At 42.9% G+C, this 25,704-nt stretch overlaps 1 protein-coding gene across 3 annotated transcripts in view; it reads left to right on the top strand.

Moving 5' to 3' along the window:
• The window catches only part of CRTAC1 (cartilage acidic protein 1), a 162,635-nt gene that overhangs the window by 22,361 nt on the left and 114,570 nt on the right, over positions 1 to 25,704 (top strand). The window lies entirely within an intron of this gene.

The following is a 25,704-nucleotide window of genomic DNA, read 5'->3' as shown; positions in this document are numbered from 1 at the left end:
ATGTAAATATATTTAGATATATGTAGTCTATATAAGTGTATATGCATATACATCTACAGACATTTAACAAAATATGAAAAATAGTTTTGAACTTCCTGTCCTAATTGTTGCTTTGTAAAACATTTTAATAGATTTGATCAGTTCTGACAACTTTAAAATGTTAAACTATGTCATTCAGTTCAATTTATCTTTCTCTGTTAATTTAAAATATATTCTACAATTTGATAACACTTATATGTGTTTTATTACCAAAAATTCACACAATATAGATGAAAGTAAAAATCCATCTTTATAAACCCCTCACTCCTACTTCAAACACATCCTAGTCCTCTCCGAGAATAACAGTTGTTTTCAGTTTGCTGCTTATACTTCTAGAAATTTCTGTGTTACAGATGTGTTCTCAGGTTGCAAATACATAATTTTTGGAAGAATCAAACTGATACAGATTGTTCCAAAACTCACTTTTTTCACTATATTGTATATTTATTGTTCATATATATATAGATCTAGTTTATTTTTTTAAGTTGCTTAGTGTGGACATGCCACATTTGTTTTGCCCCCCCCCTCAAGTGACATTTAAGCTGTCCCTAATCTGTGACCATTGCAAACAATCCTGAACTACACATCCTTACCCACATATGCAAATATTTTTCTGGGATAGATACCAGGAAGTGAAGATGTTGGGAATGCTATGTACATTTTGGACCTTAAAAAATATTGCCAAATTAGGGATCCCTGGGTGGCGTAGTGGTTTAGCGCCTGTCTTTGGCCCAGGGCGCAATCCTGGAGACCCGGGATCGAATCCCACGTCGGGCTCCCGGTGCATGGAGCCTGCTTCTCCCTCTGCCTGTGTCTCTGCCTCTCTCTCTCTCATTCTGTGTGACTATCATAAAAAAAAAAAAATTAAAAAAAATATTGCCAAATTGTTTCCAATCTCAATCTTTTTCTATTTATTCATAGCCTAGAAATAAAAGGTAAATTTGGGGATTTTTTAATTCAACAGCTATTTAAACCCCTACCATGTATACGGATGGCCACGTAGGCTCCAGGGCTTGCACTTGATCAATTTAGATCTGATAGTTCCAAGAAGGAAAAAGCCTATTCTACATCTGCAAAAGAAGCTGCCGCCGTTAAAAACCAGATTGAGGAACTTCAATACTTTCTGATTCAAACTGCTAAGAGGACTTCCTCTAAAGTCTAGTCTGCAAAAATATATTTCTTAAATGGTTCGCCCTTCACCCCGAGATTTGTTGTCACCGGTATCATGGTAGAATGATTGCGGGGTGCCAGGTCTTTTGCTGTGGTTAAGCATGGACTGCCCCTGATTTTGAATACTAATAAGACATGAGCTAGAACAGGAACCAGGGCTTTTAAACCCATTCCTAAAACTTTTCTAAAAAGATTACTCAGCGGTGCATACCAGGTTTTCCAGAGATGTCTCATTGCTGCATCCGAACTTCCCTCTTCCCAGAAGCAGTGGACAAAAATTCTACCCTGCACGCCAAGTCACAGCCCCTTCATAGTTACCTTGCTACACACTCCCCACCAGAGGGGGGTGACAGGAGGTATGGTAGGCAGAAAAATGGCCTTCCAAAGATGTTGTGTTCTTGTGCCCACAACCAGTGAATATGTTATCTGGCATGGCAAAAGGAACTGTGCAGATGTGATTAAGTTAAGGAACTTGAGATAGTGAGATGATCCCAGATTATCCGAGTGGGGCCCAATGTAATCTCACAGGGTCCTCAAAATTAGAAAAAGGAAAGCAGAAGAGGAGGTCATAGTGATGTGATGTAAGAAAGCCGTAAACTTACCATTCCTGGCTTTGAGGATGGAGGGAGGGAGTCACAGGTAAACTCTAGAAGCTGGAGAAGGTGAAGAAATAGATTTACCCCTTAGAGCTTCTAGAAGGAGATGATTTCAACACAGACCAATGATGAACTTCTAACATACAGAAGTGTAAGATAATCAATGTGTATTGTTTTATGCCACTAAGTTCGTGGCAAGTTGTTACAGCAGCAATAGGAAACCAATACATCAGATGTGTGGTGTGATTTTTTTTAGAGAGGGGATGACCATTACCTTAGAGAATTTTAATAGTATTATTTTAACAATTTCACAGCATTCAAATAAATATACCACCTCATAAGCAAATGTATTATTTAAAAGAGTAAAGGAAGTACACCAGCAACAAAAGTATTATTTTTAATTAATGACAATCCCTTGTCTTAGGAGCACGTGCAGTTTGGGGAAGAATCCCCAAAAGCACACTTTGGTCCTTAGTGACCAACCACCTTAATTTACCAGGTGGCTCACTGTTCAACACCTGATGCCTTGCATGGTTGGAGCTGGGGAGAGGGATTCAGAACTTTTTAAGATCTCATTGTCCTTGGTGACACAACACAGCAAAACAGGGTGAGGTCATGAGCCACCCACACTCACAGAGAGATGTGAGCATTCCAGGAGTCCGACAGGGTGGAGAGCAGTCCCAGGTGAGAATCACCAAGGCCTTGGAGGAGGCATTTGAAAGGACAGGTAGCACGTGGGTCTGTTTAACAAGGGAGCAAGGTCCTCTCCAGGTCAAAGACAGCTTTAGGCTTACTTGAATTTTGTTGTTTGTTTGTTTTAAAATTAATTTTTTAAAAAATCATTTAACAAAAAACTGATTTTCACATAGTGAAGAATATTTATAAAAAGCTATTCCAAAATAGTAATATAATTTAGACCCTAAAATTGCCTCTGCTGAAAAAGGCAAAGCTACTTTTAGTAGTCTGAGTTTTTCATCCATTCAGAAAGTGGATGTAGGCCCTGTCTCCAGTCACCTTTCTTAAAGTTGGCCTTCTCCCCAGTTCTCTAAGTGGTGGGCTGGGTGGAGGGTCTTGCCTCAGCCTCCTTAAGTCCCAGGCACAGGGCAGGCTGCCGGTGAAGCCCATCCTCCCCACCTCTACACCCCTACAGCAGCTGGCCTTCCCCTTCCTCTTCTCCCCTTGCCCCCCTCCCTCCCTCCCCCTAACACATCTCACACTTCTCTTTGCCATTTCCACTCCCAGCATCACCTCTGCTCTGGGGGACCTCTCTGACCCCTGCCTCCCTCTCATGGGTCTCCCCACCCCTTCTGCCCAGTGCTACTGACCTGTGAGTCACTTTCTTTCAAGAATGCTATGGTGAGGGCTTAATCTCCCCTCTGAAGAAGTATTTTTTTTTTTTTGAGGTGTGGATACCTAGGAAAACATGCAAGGATGGAAAAAGCTGTGATATTCCCCACTTTGAATTTTTGCCAAGCTCTCCTCTCATTACTGTCAGTTCTGAAGGGGTGGAGTTAACAACGTGGACCTTATAATTTACTTACATCATCTCATCTTAAACTGTCACAGGGGGTCACACATCTTTTCACGTTTTAACATCACAAAGATTGGGATGTGACCTACAATGGGCAGTGTGCACTAATTAGAAGTCTTTTCTTTCCTGGAGATACAGCAATAATGGCACATCTTAGGTGATGCCTTTGACAAGAGCACTGTAGATAGTATTGTCGCATTTTACAGATAAGGAAACTGAGGAAAATCATAGAAATGGTGAAAGGTGAACTATTATTTTACATATGTCCATTAAATTGTGTTAATTGTGTTGTTCAAATCATAATCTTTATTAATATTTCTCTTCTCTCTAATATTTCATTATTGACGCTTGGTTTGAAATGTACTTCTGTGGTAGTCCATTTCTTTCTGTGACTCTATGTTACTATATGTTGAGTTCATTTTATTAGGTGCAGCTTTAGAATCCTTTTTTTATTATTGAGATGTAATGGACATATAATACTAGTTTACAACATAATGTTTTAATATTTGTATATATTGTGAAATGATAACCATAATAAATCTTAGAATTCTTATGTTTCCCTGGTGAATGGAGCCATTATTATAAAGTGACCTCATCTATCCATAATTATGCTTTTGGCCTAATGTTATTATTAGAACAATTCCATCTTTCTTTTTTATTATTGTTTGCCAGGAATATCTTTTTTCATCCTTTTACTTTGAACTTTCCAAAATCCTTAAGTTTTATCTGTGTTTCTTGTATGGAGCATGTGTAGTTTATGTTTCTTTCTTAGCTGTTTGTTCTTTTATTGATGAGTTTAGTCCATTCCATTTAATGGGAGCGTTAATACGTTTAAACTTGTTTCTCTTATTTGTTCAATTTTCATATTTTCAGTGCTTCTTTTTCTTTCTTGCTTTTTTTTTAAAGATTTATTTTATTTATTTATTTTTTTTTTAGGGGGAGAAGGGAAGAGGGAGCGAGAGTCTTATGCAGACTGTGTGCTGAGTGCGGAGCCTGATGCAGGGCTCAATCTCACCACCCTCAGAACGTGACCTGAGCTGAAACCATGAGTCAGACACTCAACTGACTAGGCCACCCAGGCATCCCTCCTTTCTTGCTTTTTAAAAAAATTGATTGAGGGGTGCCTGGGTGGCTTAGTTGGTTAAGTGTCTGCCTTCTCTTCAGGTCATGATCCCAGGGCCTGCCCAATGGGCATGATCCCAGGGCATGATCTCCCTGCCCAATGGGGAATCTGCCTCTCCCTCTTCCTCTGCACCTCCTTGCCCCCTGATCATACTCTCTTCCTCTCTCTCTTTCAAATAAATAAATAAATAAAATCTTTTTAAAAAAACAACTTAAAAAATTGATTGATTGAACAGCTTTTTTGGGGGAGGAAGGGAGGAGATACTTGTTTTCTAAATCCCATTGTTTTCCTCTAATTGATTTGGGACTTTTATCTTCTATTCTTTTAGAAATTTCTTTGAAATTTTATGATATATTTTTTAACAAACTCTAAAATTATCTTAACCCCGTTCTATAACATTACAAAGACTTTAGTCCACTTTAAGTCTTAAGCAACCCTTCCTGGTATACATATAGAATGTCAACTTTGCCCCTTGAAAACCCAACCACTTAAAATGACTATTGTTGTTCTTGTAATTATCTAAAGGCAGTGTTTTTAATCAGGAACACTAGCTCTCTCCAAGGGTCATGGATTAATGCAGGATTCTAAAGTTCAGGGTCCTCACTATGCTGCCAGCTCAAGAGTTAGTAATACTCTTCATAGTGCTCTGAGTCCCTTATTCCCATTTGTTTAGGCTCATCACTGCCAGATCTAGTTTCAACTCCCTTTTCTGTGGAGTAGGGCAGTTCTTGGAGACTTTCCTTAAGTTTATGAGCCCACTAATACATTAAAAATATATTTTATCTGGAACCTACTTTTTTTTGTAGCAGGAGGGTCTTTCAGCAGTCTATTATATGGATGGAAACAGAAGTCTGGAGTTGTCAATGGTTTAGGACCTCCAAAGCTTGTTTTTCTATTACTAAGAGGACCGGGGAGTGTATGCACAGCTAAAGGAAAAATATTTAAGAGGTTATCCCCCTTTCCTGTTCAGAAATGCTTGAATTCACTTGCAAAATGGAAAGAGCTCTACAGCATGGGAGATTGGGTTGTGAGATGGAGAGGGATAGGGATGTGGTGGGGGGGAGGGAGAGAAGCAGGTGCAGTAAGCCAAAGGCACTTGGATAGTCAGGCCAGACCTTTAGGACTGTGCCTCTCTGGAGGAACAGTAGAGTCAAGATCAAAATCCACCTTAGATGATGCCATGTAAGGTCACCAGTGTTTGGCTATGTCAACCAAGCAAATATGTGACTGTGTACATCAAAAAGGACCTCTTCCCCCTCAGTAGCCATCTTTCTATGTTGTTTATAGAGTAGAATTACAGCCATATGAAGTCATGGACAAGTATCCAGTGTGTTTTGACATGCCCTAGTGCTGTAGTCACTCTGTATGCTGGCCATGAATGGGCACTGGGAAGATAAACAGGCTGATGAGGATTCTCCTGCTTGGGAGCTATCCTGGAGAGCAACATTGCACTGGTGGGCTCATCACACAGAACAGGGTATCTTCTCTTTGCACCTCCCCACAACCTTCATTCCTTCTTTTGGGATAAACATTCCCTCTCCTTTGGGGAATTGTTCTAATCACAGGATCCTGTGGAACTGCCAGTCAATAGTCTGCAGTTCCCTGTGACCAAAGCCATCTAATCTGTATCTTGATCTGAGATTTTCAAACTGAATCAAAGAAAGAAAGCTCTAACTTACTCTTGGATCATGAGTTGTAAGGATGTATCGCAAAACCACTTAGGGGTATATCCGTGTCTCCCATCCCATGGAGGAATCTGAGAATGAAGATGATACCCAGAGAGGAAAAAAGAAGGAATAATCCTGGGACATTAAGGCTGTGATTCCTGTCCCTGAGGGCCTCAGACCTGGGGGTCTCCTGCACTTCTACTTTAGTTCTGGGAGCACCTTTTTACCAATAAATTTTTCTCAAGAGCCTTTTTTCTCGAGCAACTTTTCTTACACCAAAACTAATGACTTAAAATTTTACACAAAGCAGCCTTTTTGCAGGCTAGAGCAAGCACCCTATCTGACGCTGTGCTGCAGATCAGAACATAACAGTCCCTGGCCCCAAAAGAGACCCTGTGGCTATCTAGTCAAAGAGAATTCTTAAGCATATGTAAGAGCAGTTGACAATCTGCGGTCAGTGTTAACGTGTTTCTGAAGGAGTTTTTGCTAGTTAGGTCAGATTGAGAGGGAAACTCAAACCAAAGAAATATCACAATGTTATTTAATTATATACTTATATCAAAAATTCTTTTTAAAATTTCTCCTCTCACGTTAGATTGCCAACCACAAAGGGCAAGAACTTTCTCTTTTCCATCTGTGCAGTGACAGCACTTAGCATGTAGTCAGTGTTCAGTGAATGAATAAAATGAAATAGGCAGGGGTCTTATAGATGGAGGGAGGGTCTTAGGTAAAAGAGTTAATGAAAATAATAAACATTAGCTATACTCAGAAGTAGTTTACTTAAGGGCCTAAGCATTGAGAGCAACATCAGTAAATTTAATAAACAAATCCTACATGCCTACCTTTTATGTGCATAGCTGTGTGCTCAGTTGCTTTGGGAGATACAAGAATACAGTCCCTTTCTTCAAGCAGTCTTAGTTGTAAGAGAGATAAGGCACATATATAAATAACAGAGTAGAATGTCATGTGAGCTGTAGAAAAGAAACTCACTCCATGGTTGGCACACTTATCAGGTTCATCTCCCATTGAATATTCCAGTTCTTCCAGTTTCTTATTAACACTGAGTTTCATCTGAGGTTGTAGTAATAAGGCTCTTCTCCCTTGTATGGAACTCCTCTCTGATGCCACAGGTTTGATCTTCTCTTACTCATTACAGCCAAGGTCCCTGTGTTCGTTTCCCTTTTATTACACCACAATAATTATTTGTTGACAGAGTAGTCGAGTAGTCCCAAGGGACTGACAGCATCATTGGGCCTCAGAGAGGCAGTGAAATTCTCCAAAATGTATCACTAACCAGTTCTACAAATGTCAGCCTTGGATTTTTTTGAACATACACTTTTTCATCCGTAGTCTGTTGTCCATATTCTTCCCTCCACACTAAGTAAAGCAAAGTGTGAAAGAAGGAGGCAGAGGAAGCTGGTCATTTTCCCCAATTTCCTCCAAACAAGATGGGCCATAATTCCTGTTCCTCCAGTACCTTTTCAAGTTGTTTCTTTATTCTTGGAAACTGTGGCTGCACGAGACTATAGCCAAAACTGCACTCTCCCACCTCCCATCAGCCTTTGCTGCATTGGAGCTGGCTTGGGAAGGCCTTGGCTAAGCCATTTCAGCACCTGATCCCTGGACAGCACCAGGGCCCTGGGCAGGTCCACAGACTGAACTCTGTCCTTCCCCCACTGCATCCCTACATGCAAACCTTTTTTGCTTCCACAAATTAGGAAGACTCTGAAAAGTATGGCAAGTCTCATTATAAAAGTTTCCTTTCCATACAACTCATTAATGTCAAAAGGCAAGAGCTAGTGAAATAACAGATATCTCAAAGTTTCCAAGGACATATCTAAAATCTAAGTTTCAAATGTATCTAACATTTCATTGAGAAATAAATCTTTAATTTAAAAATGAGGAAGCAAAGAGTAGATGAGTTCATTCTTGGTTCAAAAAGCTGGAAAGCTAAAGAAATTTTCAAGGGACACTGGTAACTTCCTGATGCTTATCAGGTAATAATACTTCCTAAATGTGGGGAAGACAAAAGTGAGAAGGCATGTAAATTGCTTATCACAGCACCGGGCACATATTTTTTTTTAATTTTTTTATTTATTTATGATAGTCACACACAGAGAGAGAGAGAGAGAGAGAGAGAGAGAGGCAGAGACACAGGCAGAGGGAGAAGCAGGCTCCATGCACCAGGAGCCCGACGTGGGATTCGATCCTGGGTCTCCAGGATCGCGCCCTGGGCCAAAGGCAGGCGCCAAACCGCTGCGCCACTCAGGGATCCCCACCGGGCACATATTAAATGTTCAGTTGTTGGTGCGTTGGGGGTGATTATGTTTATTTAATGCCTAATGTAACAGCAGCAGTTTACGTCCACTAACCCTCATCTTAGAAACCTCTATGTATCTCTCTGTCTATGCCTTTCTCTATCAATGGAATAGCATAACACTGTGGAATATTTTTTGCTTTCTAATTAGAACTGTATATCTTTGTTTTTAATTTTAACACAGTCATTTAGACATTTTTATACTGCGTTGTCTGCAGACATGTGAACCTAAAATAGGTTGTCTTGTATTTTACTTAGTTTCCTATAAATCAATGTCCCACCTAGGAAAAAGTTTATTTACCCCTATTACATTAGCCAGCTCTTATTCACTCATTCTATAATTTTTTAAAGTAAGCTTCTATGTGCCAGGCACCTTGCTGAGCCCCAGAGGTTAATAGTGAATGAGAGCAACTCCTGCCTTCACTGAGCTCAGAGAGAATCAATATGCCTGATGAATTAAAGAAATTCTTACTCTGAGAAAGAATTTCAGCTTCTTCTAACCAAATCTTTTATCAGAACTCATAATTTGTAACCAGAATCATTTCTCATTCCCACTGTCCATTCTTACTAAAAGATGCTAATAAGAAATGGAATGATAAAACAAATGGGGATAGAAAGAGAAGGACATGACTGGGGCAGTCCATGAATTAATCAGCCCCTGAATAATCAAGAGATGATATATAAAATGTAAGTTCATGCCTTTTTAAATAATTAAACATATTAAAGGAGAGACAAAAAGACCACATTTCAGAAGAAATTAGTAGCCTTAAGGCAGAGGGTGAGCAAAAAAGAACTCTATAGTAGCATTTATAAGCCTTTTCTATATTGTAATAAACCAAGCAGGTAGCAGTAAGAGGGATGGTTATGTGACTTCTCACATATATTTGAAAGTAACAGATGCTAACCTAGAGGTCACAGAGTTATTACAAGGCATCTGAGACTCCATCTGTGCATGGGCATTTTATCAATAGACACTAAAGCACAGTTACTATTATATGGAGATTTTTTAAACATTGAAAAAGTATCTTCATACTTGAGAAGAGTTGAAAACCATGGCCTTAAAATATGTTTTCATGGACTGTCAAAACAATGGGGTTAAAGGAGCCAGAGAAGGGTCACTGAAAGGAAGAGAGTGAGAGACTTCAGGCAAGAGGTTGAGAAAGGGTGTGAGAACAGAGAAGTAGGAGACAAAGAAAGAGAAGAGGGAGAAGAAACCTGTACAAGGCATAGAAGAGAAATTGTGGAGTCATGCAAACCTGCATTAAAACTCTAGCACCTTCTCTTCCTCGCTGCGGGGCCTTAGAACAAATTACCTAACCTCTCTGAGTTTTGGTTTCTTTATGAAGTGGAGACCATAATAACTAGCCATTTATTGCATCATAGCACTATGGTAGTGGCAAAACAATAATGATACCAAATGTTTGGTCCTGTGTCTGACATGTGGAAAGTACTCAAATATTAGCTACTGGGGATCCCTGGGTGGCTCAGCGGTTTAGCGCCACCTTCAGCCCAGGGCGTGATCCTGGAGACCTGGGATGGAGTCCCACGTCGGGCTCTCTGCATGGAGCCTGCTTCTCCCTCTGCCTGTGTCTCTGCGCCACCCCCCACCACCCCGTCTCTCATGAATAAATAAAATCTTAAAAAATATATATTAGCTACTGCCACCACCTTCATCATCATTTCTTACTAGACTTTTACCCAGGAGATCTTTCAGAGCCTTACCTGTCAACAAACACCCGAGTGCTACTCTGTGGTCACTTCCACCTTTAAGAAAATTGATCCGTCAGAACTCTTTTGACTGCACAATAAAAACTAACCCTTGCTAGCTTATCTTCCTCCCCACCAAGGAACAGAGAATCTAGTGGAAGCATATTGGGGTAATTCACATAACTCAAAGAGCTGACCGGCCAAGCCTCAAGAAAGCAGGCATAGGGGCAGTGGGGGGACATCTGGACTGACAGGAGCCAGAGTCCAACACAGCTAGGATCACTGTTGTTGACTTTGTGCCTCTTATCCCTGCTTCTGTGTCTTGGCCTGTCAGCCCAATTATTTCAGAGCATCTTTCTCCCAGGCTCTAGGACCTAAACTACCAGCAGCTCGTAGGCATATATCTTCCTAACCTAACAACCAGAAAGAAAATTCCAATGACAAGAAAAGAATTCTGAGTGGCCATGTACTCATCCCTGTGGTTCAGGAAATTATCTAGTTGGGAATGGAGGAAGGGTTGATCCTCTAGATAGGAGAAAGTCTTTTCCTAGATCCAGGAGAGCAGAGTGCTGAACAAACAACCAAGATATCCCCAAACATTTGTTGAACACATACTGTGTGCCCATACCTGTCATCGAACACCTACTGTGTGCCCACGCTTATCTTCAACACTGGAGACACAGACACAGCCAAGACATTATAATTCCTGCTCTCACAGACCTGACATTCTAATGGGATAGACAGCAATAAACAAAGAAAAAGGAATTTTTGATTTCTGTCAAGAAACAAGATACACACTCACACACATGCATGTCTTTTGGGAAAATCTTACACAGTCTTGTGCGGGCACATCATCATCACTCCCAGAGGCTTGGGCACAGATCCCTTCCCCTCTTCAGGCTGCCCTAGAATCCCTCAGTTAAACCATCCACTTCAGCACCCGTTTATCTTCCCTTCTAACCCTCAATTTTAGTCCTTTTGAAACCTATTGAGATCCAGTGATGCAAAAAAGACACCAGCTAGAATTCCAAGAAAATTTGCATGCTCAGAATTATGAACTAAAAGTACAGAAGTCTGGATAAATGTTCCAGATGAACTCCAGTCAAGGAAAAAGAACAAAAGAGAAGAGAGATGAGTAAAATCAGTGTCTCCAAGTGCTCAGCATGTGCCATCTGTGAGAGCGTGGCTTAGAAAGGAATTAACCAGGGTCCATCATGGGGGCCGAAGGGCTACAGGGATCCAAGCTTGCCCAAATATTAGATTCATGTTTGTGCATGTGTATTTGTGAATTTGTGTATAGATGTGTTCCAAATATTGTGTTTCAATGTGAATATTTTCTTCAATTATGTGAATGAGCTAGAAGTAATCCAGTCCTCTCCAATTTCATGAGCACTTACTATCTACCAAACTCTGCTTTGCCCTTCACACATACTGTCACTTATGGAGGTGCTATGGTTTCCTATTTATAAAGGAAGAAAGTGAGACCCACAGGGCTGGTCTCTTGCTAAGGTCAAGCAGCTATTAAGAAGCAGAACTGGGACGACATTGTGGCCCATTTGGCTCCAAGGCCCAAACTCTTTCCTTCCTGCCACTGGTTCCTGAGCCAGGCCAGTCTGGAATGAAGTTGTTTTCACTTTGTAGCAAAATTCACTAAATAAGGATGATGCAATTTTTTCAAAAGGCTAAAAATATTCCATATAAAAGACTGACATTTTTAATTCTAAGATGTTCTTTTTGCTTTATTTTGGTATTGGAAAATAATTTTACAAATGTCCTATCATAGGTGGTAGTTGTTGTTGGGCTTGTTTGTTGTTTTTTATGGTCCTTAGTTGGCAAAAATAAAACATTGGCCATCCTCTGAGTGGCTGCAAAGTTTGTGTTTTGAAATTTTACTGTGGCAAGAGATCTCAAAGTCTTGAAGGCACTGCTGTATATAATGTTGGCATCCCAAAAAGGCAGAGCTGCCTTTCACTGATGCCTACTATGTGCTGGCACTGGGCTGGATGGTACATTATCTCTGATGATACCACTCAAAGGGGGTCTGCCCTGGTTTTACAGATTAGGAAACTGAGGCTTAGTGGGATGAGACCCTGCTGATGGCCTTGAGCTCCAGCACTCCACCTTTTGCCTTGGGTGTGGGGGCAGGCTGCCTGTGAGCCTGGTCTCCCTGCCCTCTGTGTAGCTCACCCCCAGCAGCCCTCCTCCCACTCCTGGGCCTTATGTCAGACACAGTGCTCCTAGCTAATGTGGCAGCCTCTTTTCTTCCTTTCACACTTGCTCTCTCCCAAGGCCACCTTCCCCAGACCCTGAAGCTTTGCTAGCTTTCAGAGGCTCCATAAACAGCATTATAGAGGGCTGAGGCCAGTTTTGGGGGCTCTCTTTGGGTACTTTGGCTTGGAAGAACTTCCTGGAGAAACTCAACAGGAAAGTAGTGAGCTATGTGCTTCTTCTATTTGTTGTTGGCCAGAGACAGTGAGGTCAAATGAGTTCCCCAGAGCCTTGGGGCCTGCCTTGCATGTTTATGATGGTCTTGGTGCAGGCTCATTGCCTTCCCTTTGTGTGCAGTTTGGAAGGTGGTTTTTCCCTTGCACAGGCTGGGGCTGGTTTTCTTGAGAGCATGCACATTCAGTCTGCACAGGGGACCTGGACGCTTTGCAGAGGCCAAAGTACCTTTGGGTAGACCAAAGGCTGTTCACTCATGCCTAGCCCATCCACAGTCACAGCCTTATAGTGTGGCCTCAGATGACTGCCACATGTGGCTGTGGCTGTAGAGAGCAAGCACTCCTGCTATCTTCATTAGGAAGAGGAGAACTGACTGAACTTATTCCCTGGACTCGTAGAGGAATGAGGGCAGGGTCTGCCTCTTCTGGAGAAGATGGACCAGACTGTAGACCTACAGATTTTTTAAGTTATAATAAAGGGGCAAACTTCCATAAGCTTATGGAACTGGAGATGACCAATGAAGCCAATGTAATTTACAAAGTGACAAAAATGTTGGATAGTCTGGGTGGTTCAGTCGATTAAGTGTCTTCCTTCAGTTCATGTCATGATCCCAAGGTCCTGGGATTGGAGCCCCACATCAGGCTCCCTGCTTGGTCAGCAGGGAGCCTGCTTGTCCCTCTCCCTCAGCCCCTCCACACCCGCCCCTGCTCATGCTCTCTCTTGCTCTCTTTTTTTTTTTTTTTATTTATGATAGTCACAGAGAGAGAGAGAGAGGCAGAGACACAGGCAGAGGGAGAAGCAGGCTCCATGCACCCGGAGCCCGACGTGGGATTCGATCCCGGGTCCCCAGGATCGCGCCCTGGGCCAAAGGCAGGCGCCAAACCGCTGCGCCACCCAGGGATCCCTCTCTCTTGCTCTCTTAAATAAATAAAATCTTTTTTAAAAAGTGACAAAATTGTTGACAAATAGAGCAAAGCTTAATATTATACATAACATGTATAATTAGTAATAGTAATAGCAGGATTTACTGTGGTTCATGCTTGTCACTTTGAGGGGCTAGTATTTACTCCCCTTTCCTAAAAATGAATTCCTTCCTCATGGGAAATTGCTTCTCCTCTTTCGTGGGCAGTTTTGGAGAATTGGTAATCGAGGAATACTGTCCTCACTCTACAGAAGCCAAAAAGATCCCCAGAGGTTCTTTCATCATATGCCAAGAGGTGGGCACAAGCCCTAAGTAAGCTTATTCAATTGGAATGTACCCTGACACTGTCATTTTGGGGCAGAGCAATGCAATGATGGAAGAAACATTTGGAATTTACTCAGTTTTATTACTGCACCTGAGCTAGGCTGTCAGAGGGTTCCAGCTCCTTCTGGAACTGTCTGTTCTGAGACTGGCCCTTTGGACTTTCCTTTGAACCAGCAAGCTCCCAGTAGCCTGCCAATCAATTTCCTGTTCACGTAAGTTAGGCAGAATCATTTGTATTATTTATAACCAAAGAACCCTGCTGAGCATCACCTGCCCAAATTAGTGCTGTCCTCCTCAGTGGCCTGCTGGAAGGTCACACACCTGGTCTGGTGGTGCTGCCTCCACTCAAACAGTGCAGGGCCTCCTCATTTGAAATAGCCTTGGAGGGCTGTTTCCATGCCACACAAGAACATGTGACCTTATAACTATGCCTCAATTTGGACCCAAAACAACATTACCAGCTCAATCAGCTGGTTATTCACCGGAATTGGCTATACATGCCAAAAAGCCTTTTGACTGTTTCCAAAAATAAAATCCAGCCTCACAGGATGAGGATCTGCCACCATTGTGCTTATTCCAAATAATGTGGCATCAATTTGAAGGAAATTCTCCAGGGAGTCCCCAAAGTATCTAAAAACAATGGCAGCAGCCTTGGGATAAATATCTGGCATATCTGGATGATGGCTCAGAGGGGAGAGGATACTTGCTTGGATGGATAGAGTCTGGTATCTTTATTAAATAGCCCATCTCATTTTCTAAGTCACACACAATGGTGGAGTCATGTTTCTAAGCCTAAAAAATTAGACTTTGTTTTAAAAACCCTTTGGAAAATCTTATGAGAGACTTTTCTGAGTCTGAGAACACTCTTATTAAATCCACCCTGTAGACCAGCCATCTAAGGGTTTTTCCTGTCCACAATGGAAGAAGATGAGGTTTAATAGACATGGCTCTTGTCTGCGGCTCTTAAGCAGGATACATGTCCTCTGCCCAAGGCTGGGCTTCAAATCTAAAACAAGAGACCGTATAGCCTCCTTCAGCAAACTCTACTTACGGCTTCTTATGTAGGCATCATACTTCCTTCCTTTTTAAGTTTCTCCTAGACTGGGGAGAGTCTTGCCCTTAAGTTCCCCCAAAATAACAATGGGGGGAAGCATGTATGTTTGGATGACACTGTGGGTCCCAAATTGAAACTTAAGAGTGGGGATAACACACCCTCACCTTGATGTAGTCACCTGCCTGTGTCCACATCCAGTCAGACTAGGAATGGCTAAATCGACCGTCGTGCACCCCCACCACACTGCTAAGTCCAGGTGCTGGGCCATTCCCACAACTCGAGAATCCCATTTTAAGACAGGGGCAAGAGAAATGTGGTCATTCTTGGTGTTTCTTTTGATAGGAAATAAAAGGAAGAGTGAAGCTTTCAGAATTGACTCCTGTTTCTTGGTGTCTTGCAATTTCCATCTCTTTATGATCAAAAGATCACAGCCCAACAAGGAGTGAGAGAGAAGAATCTCTATTTTTGGCAGGCTTCAAGACCCTCTTGGATTATTTATTTGTTCTGTAACTCATTTCTGTCAAACATTTTTTTTCTATCTCTTGTCATAAAAAATTGAAATGCTAGTTTCTCAGTGGATGTCTTGGCTTTAACTATCTGTCTGACCTTGGACAAATTATTTAACCTCTCTGAACCTGTTTTCTTAAGTTTAAGTACAGTGCTCAGAGACAACATAGGTGCTCAGTAAATATTTGTAGGTGAGTGAGATGAATTCAAAGGTCCTTTCAGCTCTACCACTCTATGGCTTTCCTAGTATTTGGGATCCCTCCCCCTGGTGGACATCACCATTGTCCTTTGGCATGTTTCACATTCATTTGGCATTTATTCTCAAAAGCATTGCTCTGCCATTCTCCTGAACATACTCAGTACCACACTAATCATATAACGGTCACTTCAAGAGTCTAGAATTGAAAGTTCACATGGTTTCCTAGCAGAATTGTTGCTGGGCCCCGTTGCTCAATGTTCTTGGCTTTTGCTTGTCAAAAGTTGTTTGCTCATGTACTCTGTGCACTTGAAAAACTTTCCATAGGCAACAACTCTCCCACCTCCTCCAATCCTTAGTTGTCTGTAGCATATTATCCATTAATAAATGGGCAAGACTGTAAACTCTGTTCAAATGTTGAGTCACTCTTTGCATTCCCACTTCTCAGTTCGCCAGCACCAGAATTTGCACATTTGAGGTGTTTCTAGGGTTAATATTGCTCTTTTGTGAAGTTGATTTACAAAGTGTGTCCCCTGGAGGCTTACCCCTAATCTGAATTGTCAACTGGGGACTGCTAGAGATTGATGATGGGGGATTATGATTGTCTACATGTTGCACCTTCATCCAATTTTCTGATGTGTTTTGGTAATGATGTTGACAGTTGTGTGAAGATCTGTTCCTGAAATTAAAGCAGCAGCAGCAGCATTTTTGAGCTTGATGATTAGATTTGATTAGATCAGAGTGGGTTTTACTTCTCCCTCAGAGTCAGCAGAGATTTACTGTCCACTGACTGATTTAACTTCATGCTAGAAGATGGTTAGTGACATAACTTACCATCAGAAAAAGAAATGTCAAGGAGCATTGGAACGAAAACCCAACCTTGTTTGACTTTAGTGATGACCTTGAAGGTGCTGAAAATGTACATATTATCAGAGATTTCTGCCCATAGAGCATCATAGAAGAAATAAATGTTGACATGTTTTGGTGGACATTTGTATTGATGGGCATCTTCCAACAGTAGCTATCATTTGAGTAAGGCAGAGGCTTTCATGAAATCAGATAAGGTAAAAAAGAATAAGATTATGGTTTCTGAATTTTTCTTGCCATTGGCAAGAGGAGAAAGTAACCGTATATGAGTCTGAGTCTATATGACTTAAAGCCACAGTGAGATGCTAGGAGAAGGCTCATGAGTGGTCCTATGCAGGATTTTCCTATAAGTTGATATATGTAATTTCACTCTGTATATGAGTTCTTAAAATAATCATAACCAATAATTTACAAAAAGAAGATGCAAATGGAAAATAGGAGAGTAATATATAACTACTTAGAGTTTTCAAAGATACAGCATAAAATCAGGCTCTAGTTTTCAGTAACAAAACTGGAAAAAATTAAACAGATTATAATAGTGTTAGCAAAGATGATATTTTTAAAAATCTGGAAAGAAATTGTCAAAAGATACTAAGAGCCTTAAAAATACACAGACTTTTTGACTGTATAATTCTGCTTTTATAACTCTGCCCTAGGGAAATAATAAGGAATATATGGTTGGGATGCCTGGGTGGCTTACCCAGTTAAGCATCTGCCTTTGGCTCATGATCTCAGGGTCATGAGATCTAGTCCCTCTTTGGGGGTCCCTGCTCAACAAGAGGTCTGCTTCTCCCTCTCCCTTTGCCCCTCTTCCCTGCTCATTCTCTCTCTCTCTCTCTCTCTCTCTCTCTCACACACACACACAAATAAAGAAATAAAATCCTTTTTTAAAAAAAGAAATATATGTTCAAAAATTTATGTGAAAGGCTATTTGTTGAACCTTTTTATAATACAAAAAAACAGAAGCAGTTTTATTATCAATTAATAACAAAATGGTTAAGCAAATTATGGAATACAAAATGTGATGAAATACTATGTGATCATTAAAAATTCCCTTCAAAGAATATTTAAGGATGTGAGGGAATTATTTCTAATATCATAATTAAGGGAAAGAAGCCTTATATATAACTTTGTACACTATGGTCCCAACTTTGTAAAACATTTAAATATGCACAGAAAAGACTAGGAGGAAATATACCAAAGTATTAATAGCTATTCTAGGTGGTTGATTTAGAGGTGATTTTAATTTTCTTCTTTATGCTTTTCTGTACTTTTCCCATTTTTGTAAAATTTGCACAAAGTACATTTTTTATAATCAGTAAAAACTTTTAATGATCATAATCACAGCATCCATAGGGTCACCCAAGAATTTTTCAGCACTTGAGATCCTCAGAATGAGAATGGGAAGAGCAATTATATCTTTCTCTTCACCTAATTTGGAAAATTTTAGCAGAAATTCCATGGGCTCCAGATGCCTTGTTTTTTTAGCCACTTGATGATTTTCTGCACCTTGTCAAGAATCAGAGGGATTTTGCAGATTCTTTTGTCTGATATTGCAAGATAGAGTTGAAAACGTATTCTTCAATAATTGTGGTAACCGAGAAGGTCTCCAAAATGCTCTTTCCAGAGCTGAGTGACAGCTTCATTCTTATTTAACAACAGTCCATCCAGGAATAGCAAGCGGCCTGGTGGCTACTGTGTGTGGGGGTGGGGGGGGCACTTTAATCCACACATGTTATAAAATGTTGGAGGAATGCTGGATGCCTTCATGGGGTCATCTTTCTATCTGTTCTTTGTACCAAATTACTTTGAGCCTCTGCCTTGGTTTATAGATGTCTCAATTTCTTCTCTCTGAGTTGGTGTCAGTGTGCTGGAAATGAAAAGCCTTCTACCTCCTGGTCATGGTGTAAAGAGGTTGGACTACATGATCTAAGATGTCTTCCGATTCCAACATGATTTGTTTATATGATACTTGGAGTCAGTCACTTCCTCCATTCCCTCATTTTTTTGCTTAAAAACCCAATTGTGAAATTGAGAGAAAAAGAAACCTAAGTGTAATGTTTTGTGGAAGCAAATTCCAAGACTTCCTCACAGTCACTAATGATAGTGGATTAAAATCCATCCTTTAGTCGGCAAGAGCAGGACTGTTAGAATGTAGAATGTAGTACTGAAGGTTCAAGAAGCTTAGAAGCAAATGGTAGGCGTGGTCTCTTGTTTACAGGGAAGGGAGGACCAAAATGTAAGTGCCTTGCTAGAATCAGCTTCCAGAAACCCACCTTTTATGAGGGTGGGATGTCAAGTTACATTTGTTGAGCACCTGTTATGTTCTTAGCATTGTGCTGAGCACTTTTACACGAGTCTCCTTGTGGGCTCTTCAGCAATCCTCTGAGAATAATGTTATTATTTTACCCCACCCCACCCCATTTTAAAGATGAGGAAACAAGTTTAAGAAACTTTCTTGATGTCAACTTAAGTCGTGAAGCTAGAATTCAATCCCAGAGCTGATATAGGCCATTAGACCAGTGTGTCTCAAACTTGCCCAGAAGAATCGTCCAAAATGTTTGTTAAAGAGACAGCCCCCAGGTCCTTGGAGCTTCTCCAATAGGGTGGTCTGCAGAGAGATCTAGAATGTGGTAGTTTGAACAAGTGCCCCCAAGTGATTCCTGTCACCGGGCAAGCTTGGGAGAGATGATGTTTGACAATACCGCAGTGGATCTTGGGCCTGGCTTTTTAAAAAGTCCTGGTACCTAGCTTCGCTCCGAGACATTCTGATATCATTGAACTGGGGTGGGACCCACACATCAGGATCTTAAAACACTCCGGGTGATTCTGAAGTGTAGCCAGGGCTAAGAACCACCGCTCTGCTGCCTCGGCTGATTAAAATTAAATCAGCTTGACTCACTAAAAAAGCACTGGTAAAAGAAGAATCGCTCAGTGCTAACCATCTCCCACTTCAAGCCCAGCCATCAGAGGAAGTCCTGTAAAGGCTGAAGGAAGAAAAGCAAAATACCCAGCAGGGTGTGACAGTGGTCCTATTGTCCATTTGTTCCCCAGCTCCTGATTGAACACCAAATCGTATGCCTTGGAGGTGCTTCGTAGTCCAGAGCTGGACTGAAGAGGGGAATTCTCCTGCTTCATTACTGCAGTGGTTTTCAAGCATTGTTGTGTATCAGAATAACAATAAGGAGGCTGCTATTAAAACAGATCATGGGACCCTGTCCCCATAGTTTCTGATGCAGTTGGTCCAGGGTGGGGTTGATGCTACTGGTCCATCAACCTCTGCTTTAGCATTTTGCAGGTCACTGAACTCACCTGCCATATGAGCCTATGGATAGCCCCACCCCTCTTCCTGACCAGTGAAAAACTGTGCTTTGGAGGAAGAATTTCTCCGAGAGAACTTCCAGTTGATTCTTAGACCCTTTGACCCATGACATTTGAGGGACACATCACTGAGGCATCTGAACAGATGAGTCGAGAACCTGCCCCATTCCCCCTTTCCCCCAGCCCACTTTCACCCACAGGTTATATTACATTCACTTCCAGCCACAAGTGTGAATTCATCAAGTCATTCAACAAAATGTATGTAATGCCTCCTCAGGGCCAGTCCATGTTCTAATTGCTGAAAGAGTGGTAGATGAGCAGACCAGACTCTCACCTTCATGGAGCCCTTGTTGGAAGCTAACACACACACACACACACACACACACACACTCACACACACTCAAAACAAGATAATTGCAGGGAGCAATAAGTGATATAAAGCAAGCAAATTGGGGTGACACTGCAGAGTGTAGTTTTAGACTGGGAAGAGTGGGAGGGCCTTTTTCTGAAGGGAGGATATTTGAGCTGAGACTTGCAAGACAAAAGGAATTAGTCTTTCAAGGGCCAGAAAGAAGAGTCCCTGTATCAAAAATGTCAAAACTGAGTTCTTAAACAAATTAGGGCACAGAGAAAGTGAACGACTCCAAGTGTCATATGGTCAGGGGAACAGTTTGTGCAAAATTCCTGAGGCAGGAATTGCTTGGTGCGTGTGAAGAGCAGAAAGCCAGCCAAGGTTATAGGTAGGCAACAACTACTCACATTTACCTAGCTCTGGAAAGTCCTAATATCCATACATATGGGGTCCTCAGAATAGTCCTGTAATATAAGAGAAAAGAGAGTCTATATTCCCATTTTTTGTATATAAAAAAAAACTGAGATGGAGGGTTAGTAAGAAGCATAGCTTAAGACAGTGCTTCTCAAACTCTCACGTATACACAAATCATGGGGACCTTGTTAAAATGCAGATCCTCACTCTCTAGGTCCTGGGTGGGGCCTGAGATTCTGCATTTCTGACAAGTTCCCAAGTTATATGTCACCACTACTGATCCATGGACCATACTTTGAGTAGCCAGGCCTTCGGGTTATTTTGTATTCTGGCTATTAGATCAGATGGACTGTGTCTGTGTCCTTGCATTTGACCTCCCCTACCTACACAGGGGTCCAAGAACTGAGGCTGAAGTCCACTCAGATGATGTAACACCCAGGAAGAGGCTATGGAGACCACCCTGCCACCCTCAGGAGCTCCAGAACTACTGAAGTAGGGTCCTGGCGGGTGTGAAATACTTTGTCTTAGGTACAGCCTCGGGTCAGGACATACATACTGATGACCGCAGCATATTGGCTCCCTGCCGCTCTGATTTACACTCGTGAAGTACTCATCAATTCCGATAGACAACTTCTTGACTTATTTTAGCTTTTCAGATTTGATAGCAAAAACCACTCCATAAAGTCAACATTTCTCTTCTTGGTTATGCTTCTGAGGCATCGCTGCCTCTAGTTTACTGGCTGCCTTGCTAACCAGATCTTGATTTTCTATCAGGGCCTTGGAGCTGAACGTTCCTCCCCAGGGCTCTCCAGTCGCAAATTTGGACTGGTACCCTGGAGAGTCACCATTAAGATGGTCCCAGAAAAAATTAGCATAGATAATAAATGGTTGGCTTTCTTTTTAACAGCAGGAAAGTGAAAGAAAGAAAGAAGGAAGGAAGGAAGGAAGGAAGGAAGGAAGGAAGGAAGGAAGGAAGGAAGGAAGGAGAAAGGAAGAAAGGAAGGAAGGAAGGAAGAAAGAAAGAAAGAAAGAAAGAAAGAAAGAAAGAAAGAAAGAAAGAAAGAAAGAAATGCATACAGCAGGAAAGTCACTGCACTAGCCACTATTATCCAGAGAGGAAAAAAACTGACAAGACTTGATCTGGGGCACGTTTCACAGCGCCCTGCCCCACTGGGTGAGCAGAGCCAGTCCTAAAAAGAAATTTTGGAGGTCCAGTTGTAGCTCCTGACCCTCGCTCCCCTCTTGCTCATGTGCCAGACAGTGTTCCTCAATCCTAGTATTCCAGACATCACAATTCAGCTCCTGTCATGACGAGCAGCTTGCCAAAGGACTTAAAACCTGTCACAGAAGATGCCTGAGCGAAGGCCCCTTTATCAATTACCTTGGGCCCTCTTAGCTGTCAGGGGCCCCACCTAGCCCAGCTGTTCAGGACTTCCCCATAAATTCCAAGCAAAGCCAACGCTAATTTGGCAGTAAACTGCAAGTGAATCCCAGCTACATAGAAATGCTTGGCAGATACTCCCCCTTGTCCTGTGATTTCCTGAAGGTCCAGCAAAGACTCTTGAGTTGTTCAGGGGATTCTCTGTTTCTAACCTTTTGCCAAGATGATCTATGGGCTTAAATTAACAAAAATGACTGAGCTGACCTGTATTTGTCTACATTTTATTCAATTCAACAAATACTTCTTGAGCTGTGTGAAGGAACCTTGCTAATGACTTGAGGAGAAACAAAGATGTGTAAGTCGCAGTCCCTGTTGTCAAGATTGTAATCTAGTACAGTTGAGCCCGTAGACACATCCACAGATATCTAGCATGCAAAACAGAATGTAATAAACTCGGGATTCAAGGCAGGAACAGAGAGTGGTTGGGAGCTGGGTAGGAGAGGAGGTCTGGAATGATTTCTTAGAAGGAGGGTCAGTGGATCTGGTTTACCTATGGGATAGACAGGATTTCAACCCCCGGGATGAGCATTTTAGTGAAATGCGTACTATCTACCGAATTAAACTCTTATTCTGTATCAGGTAAGGTTCTCAGTGCTTTACATGTGTTAGTTCATTTGGTCACCTCATTAACCTTGTGAGGTGGGTACCTACGGTATCATCCTCACATCACAGGTGAGACAGGTAAAGCCCAACCAGGTCAGGTAACTTTGTCCTGGGCCAAGAAGTAACCTGGGGGCAGGGGAGGGAATGTGATGCTGGGAGTGGCACCCAGGCAACCTGGAGCCAGTGACCAGGCTAGTAACTACTAAACCCTATTGGTAACTACTAAACTCCGTGTAAAAGACATTTGGTTTTCTTTTTTATTACCTTCATTTAAAAATCACTAATCAACTCTGTTGAGCTTTGTTAGAAGCAGAGTAAGCACTGAGGACCTACTGAAGATGTTTGTTTACTCCCTCACTACAGGCTTTTGAGCCACCTAATCAGTGAGGCCCTCGAGGAGAGCTAGCTGCCTGTAGCCTGCCTTTCTGAGCTCTAGAAAGCCAAGGATGGGCTCTCCAGGCTGGCAGCTTCCCTCCTACCTCCCAGAGAGTCTTTCTGGTCCTCTCTTCCTCTGGGGGCTCCGAGCTCCATGTCTGTGGTCCCTTTAGCGTCCTAAGATGTAAGATGTGGTTGGGGGAAGGGAGACCATGCACCAGGGAGATGATTCTTTTTTCTTCCATGGCTTCATGGCTTGGAACTGTTCATGGCCCCAAGAGGCAGCAGCAAGCTGGTTCCTCACAGGACGGACCCAGACACAAGCTCTGCCAGGTGCTTTCTGCTTCCTTCTCTCTGGTGGGAGAGGCTCCTGGTGCAGAGGAAAAAGTAGCATTTAGACAGAGTCTCTGCACGTGAGCCAGGGGCTTGGAGTTCCTGCAGGTCTGCACCTGTGTGAGGCTGTGCCAGCCTAGAGCAAGGGGTGCCCTTCCATCATTTGCACAAAGGGTCCACTGGGACTCTGCAAAGGAGATGTGGCTGACAGGTTGAACAGAAATGCCACCCGACAACAACCCTATGTCCTTAAGGAGGAAGAGGTGGCTTAGTCCTAACCTGGGCCAGAGCAGTAACAGGGTTAATCCTTTTTCTCCTCTTTGATGCCAAGTGCTGAATCTCGTAGCCACTTCTCCTCTGAAGAAAAGGAAGAGAGAGAGAGGTCTGCAAGCTCCCTGTCTCTACCCTTCCATCCCCCCACCCACCCCCCCCCCCGCAACCCCCCCAACACACACACACACACACACACACACACACACAAACTCGATACCTCTGTGCTCTAGAGCTGGGAGGTCTGATGTCCTTTGAACCTTGCAGCCAGGAGACAGGTCAGGAACAGGAACTGCCTGCCTCCCCAAGCCTGCAATCTCTGAGAGGAGCTTGAGGACCGGCTGAATCAGTCAGCCAGGCCCCAGGTCCTGCTCTTCCCTGGGGTTGGTCTGGGAGCACTTTGTGTTAAATACGGACATATAAATTTGTAGACATTCCTTGTGAGCAAATTGGATTCCTTCATTGGGCCCTTAAGTGCTGCCATTTAGGCAGATTTAGCAGGAGGCTCTGGCCACCGCCACCCGCACTGGCACCCCTCCCTGTGCTGACCCCCTCCAGAGTCACCAGGGAATAGATCCCAGGCCATCCCACCGGAGACAGCCAGGAGCTTGTGCACACTCCAGCCTTCTCTGCCGCTGCCCGCACATCCCTCTGGCTTCCTCCCCACCGCCCGAGTGTGTTCCCTCCCTCCTCCCCCTACTCCCGCTCCCTTTCTCCCAACGCCTCCCGCCGCCCGCCTTCCCCTCTTCCCTCTAGTCTCTCCCTCCTCCTGTCTGCGCCGTGGCAGCTGCTTCCAATGCACAGAGATGCACCAATTCATTCAGCCTCGCAGACTCTTTAAGGTCGTTACTAAATATATCAAGCAGAAGAAAGGGTCTTTTTTCCCATCTCTGAGCCGGGAGCATAAACGCCGGCCTTAGGATCCAAGCTGGTCCTCCCTGGTCCCAAATGAGAGGCAGTCCGGAGCCAGCCAGCCGGCCAGGTTACAGTGGGAGCCCACCCTCCCACCAGGCAGGGCCCCAAAGGCAGAGACAGAGGTGAGGCAGGTGCTGTGCAGGGGATGCTGGGGAGACACTGAGATTAAGAGATGAAATCCATTTTATATCTTCAAGAATTCAACAGCTCTGGAGACAATTTTCAACATAGCCATTTCTCCCCCTCCAGATTAATTTTTTTTTCCTTTGTTTTTAAGGAAATTAGAAAGCATTGAGTGACCTGACTTGCCAGTCCCGGGAAGGGACTTCTATTTGAATACCCTAAGCAGTGTTGTCTCTGATATTTTTCCAAGTTGTAAGCAGATGATGACCTTGCTGCTTGAGCAGTAACCGGTGGTGAACTGCCAGACTTGAGCGTCACGTTAGAGGAAATACACAACAAAGTTAGTCTCCATGTTCTGCGTGGGACAGATGCCTGGCCAGCTCTTCCTCTTGGGTCGTGCTTTCAGGGTACTCCCCATCTATCCAGTCCTCCTACTACACAGACCTCCCCCCTTCCTGGGACTCTCTGAGACTTCTTCCCCTCCTCCTAATGTGTGTAGGCAGAGCAGGCTGAGTTGTGATTTAAGAGAAACGCCTCCTCCCCATGCAAAAATATCTCCCACACAGTATGTGGTGCCCATCGTTAGGAGTTCTTTGAGGGGAGATAAAAATATAAGTGGTATTTTATCTTCAAATAAAAAGTGGATGAGGTCACTGGAGAGAATGTATAGGGCAATCGTTTGTAACCTTTTTTTTGCGGGGGGGGGGGGACATGGGATCTTTTATGCTGTGGCTGTATCACCAGGTAAAATGTGCACACCGTCACAGCCACAGCATTTTGCATACCACTTTAGGAGGTCTTTGAATCCCTAGGGCCTGTCCTCAGACCTGCTGGACCTCCAAGTAAGAACCACGGGGCCAAGGAAGGGAAGCTGGGCACACTGGCATTTTGGTGACTATCAAAAGAAGATGCAGTGATGGTGAAGAAGGAAAAATTGAGTGGAGAACATTCTAGAAAAGTGAGATGTCATGGAAGCCACAGGCTAAAAGGGGCTCAGGATGGAGGAAGTGAGAACAGAAGGACTGGGTATTCGTTAGAATTTGAATTTGGCAGGCTGTGGGTGGTGACCTGGGAGAAAGGTTTCAGCAGGGAGAG

This window comes from Nyctereutes procyonoides, unplaced genomic scaffold, assembly GCF_905146905.1.
Source record: "Nyctereutes procyonoides isolate TBG_1078 unplaced genomic scaffold, NYPRO_anot_genome, whole genome shotgun sequence".
Taxonomy (NCBI): Eukaryota; Metazoa; Chordata; class Mammalia; order Carnivora; family Canidae; genus Nyctereutes; species Nyctereutes procyonoides.
Note: the sequence above shows the minus strand (reverse complement) of the source record. Positions and strands in the feature narration are given on the sequence as shown.